Source organism: Galeopterus variegatus, unplaced genomic scaffold (assembly GCF_000696425.1).
Source record: "Galeopterus variegatus unplaced genomic scaffold, G_variegatus-3.0.2 Scaffold808, whole genome shotgun sequence".
NCBI lineage: Eukaryota > Metazoa > Chordata > Mammalia > Dermoptera > Cynocephalidae > Galeopterus > Galeopterus variegatus.
The window spans coordinates 24,345-26,931 of record NW_007726919.1 but is presented as its reverse complement, the minus strand read 5'-3'; the positions used below and the strand labels follow the sequence as shown (position 1 = coordinate 26,931).

At 54.9% G+C, this 2,587-nt stretch overlaps 1 protein-coding gene across 1 annotated transcript in view; it reads right to left on the bottom strand.

Moving 5' to 3' along the window:
• Positions 1–2,342, bottom strand: part of TIGD4 (tigger transposable element derived 4) — a 17,474-nt gene extending 15,132 nt beyond the window's left edge. Inside the window, exon 1 of the mRNA XM_008572594.1 lies at positions 2,052–2,342. The gene's annotated coding sequence lies outside the window, so the exon portion shown is untranslated. The remainder of the gene's footprint in view (positions 1–2,051) is intronic.
• Between the last annotated feature and the right edge of the window lie 245 nt (positions 2,343–2,587).

Here is a 2,587-nt window from a genome sequence, read left to right as displayed (position 1 = left end):
AAAAAAAAAAAAAAAAAAAAAAAAGAAAAATCCACAGTAAGCCCTTTGGCAGTTACAGTTTGAGTGAGTTGGCATATATATTTGCTCTTTTCTTTTGTTAAAGACAGAGTTATTTAAGATAAGGAAGGGCCCTTTATACACAGATTTATGTGTTGGGATTTCAGAACTATTTTTGTAAGAGGTGGTATCCTGGAGATATCAGACAATATTGTTATTTACGTCTGAAATATTTGCAGTGTCATAGGTATTTACCATTCATGGATCTGGGGAAGGTATCTGTCAGGGGTATTTCACTATACTGAAACTCCCTGGAAATTTACAGAGGCAGAGTTCTGCCTTTGGGCACTTAGTCATTAAAAATGTCTTGTCAGGGGGCCGGCCCTGTGGCGCACTGGAGAGTGCGGCGCTTAGGAGCGCGGCGGGAGCCGAGGGTTCGGATCCCATGTGGAGACCGGCTCCCGCTCACTGGCTGAGCGGGGTGCGGACCCAACACCGAGGGTTGCGATCCCGTTGCCGGTCCCCGGTACGGGTGCGACACCGAGGGTTGCAATCCCGTTACCGGTCAGTAAAAAAGACAAAAAGGAAGAAAAAAAAAAAAAAAAAGTCTTGTCAAAAAGACAAAAAGGGGGCCGGCCTGGTGGCGCACTGGATGAGTGCACCGCTTGGGAAGTGCGGCGGCGCTCCCGCCCGAGGGTTCGGATCCCATGTGGAGACCGGCTCCCGCTCACTGGCTGAGCGGGGTGCGGACCCAACACCGAGGGTTGCGATCCCGTTGCCGGTCCCCGGTCCGGTACGGAGGCGACACTGAGGGTTGCGATCCGTTGCCGGACACGGAAAAAGACAAAAAAAAAAAATAAATAAAAAAAGACAAAAAGGAAGAAAAAAAAAAAAAAAAAGTCTTGTCAAAAAGACAAAAAGGGGGCCGGCCTGGTGGCGCACTGGATGAGTGCACCGCTTGGGAAGTGCGGCGGCGCTCCCGCCCGAGGGTTCGGATCCCATGTGGAGACCGGCTCCCGCTCACTGGCTGAGCGGGGTGCGGACCCAACACCGAGGGTTGCGATCCCGTTGCCGGTCCCCGGTCCGGTACGGAGGCGACACTGAGGGTTGCGATCCGTTGCCGGACACGGAAAAAGACAAAAAAAAAAAATAAATAAAAAAAGACAAAAAGGAAGAAAAAAAAAATGTCTTGTCAGGGCCGCCCCGTGGCTCGCTCGGGAGAGTGTGGTGCTGGTAGCGCAGAGGCCGCGGGTTCGGATCCTATATAGGGATGGCCAGTGGGCTCACTGGCTGAGCGTGGTGCAGACCACACCGGGCGAAGGGTTGCCGAAGGGTTGCAGACCACACCGGGCGAAGGGTTGCCGAAGGGTTGCGATCCCCTTACCGGTCCAAAAAAAAAAAAAAAAAAAAAAGTCTTGTCAGCTAATGTGACAAGGTGGGTGAGAAGAGGGTAAAGCCCATTATGTGCACAGTTACCCTTCACATTTCTACAAGCGAAATGGGAGTAAAAATGAGCATCCAAGGCTGTCAATGGGTGTGTGGGTGGGCCAACTGAACGTGCTGTATGTAAAGGAGCGTCAGGTACGTCTAGCACCACCACTGCAGAGCCACACTTTCCCACCATTCAGTGCTGGGGATGAGGAGAGGACCCGCAGTGCAGGTTGGGGCCTCAATTTAGGAAACTATGAAAGGTTCTGAGAGAAAGAACCGTTCAGCGGTTTCTGTAGACAGGACGGTGATTTAAGTAATGGGGAGAGCAAAGAGAGCAGAGTTCGGTCATCTGGAAAAAGAAAGAGGAGCAAGAAAGCAAAGTATTAGGGATCCACTGTCAGCGAGCGAGCAGAGCAGAAAGTGATCAAGACAGCAAGTAACAAGAGCTCAGGGATGCCGGGCGTGCGGGTCTCTGGTCTCTAGTCTCTCGGAAGGGAGTGGGCGCAAGACGTGGCCGGAGGGGTCACTGGGGAAGCGAGGGTGAGGCGTCCCCATCCCATCAGCTCCCTTATTTCCGCACTCTCTTCACCACCCCCCTCCCCACCCCGCGGGGCTGGAATAACCTTCGTGCTCTCCGCTGGCTGAGAAACAAGCTTTGGCTCTTCTGCGGTGGAGTGGCGGTGAGCTACGTCCACCTTCATCCTTCCGGCACCGCCTCATCGTCTGTTGGCGGGACGCCTAACAAGTGAGGCTGGAGTGTGTGAGTGAGAAAGAAGGAAAGCTGTGGGCTCCTGGAGATCTCCAACCACTCAAGACCAGGCGGGCCACCTCTCCGCAATCTCCCAACGCTGGCTGGAGCCTCAGGTCCCGAGCGCACACTCCTCTCTAACGAGGCCTCAGCCAGAAAATTACCCGGGCAACGGCGCCGGCGGAGTCCCGGATGTGGTTGCTAAGGCCGCGGCGAGAGGGGCTGGGCCGGCCTGAGGGAGAGGGGCTGAGGGAGCCTCGTGGGAGGCGCGCTGGCACCATCGAGACGTGGCTGGGCCGGGCCAGTTGAGGGAGAGAGAGGCCGTCCAGGGCCAAGGATAACAGTACTTCCGGTCTCCTCACTTCCGTCTTCGGTGCTCCTGCGGTTGGTTCTGGAGGCCGGCTTGAGAGG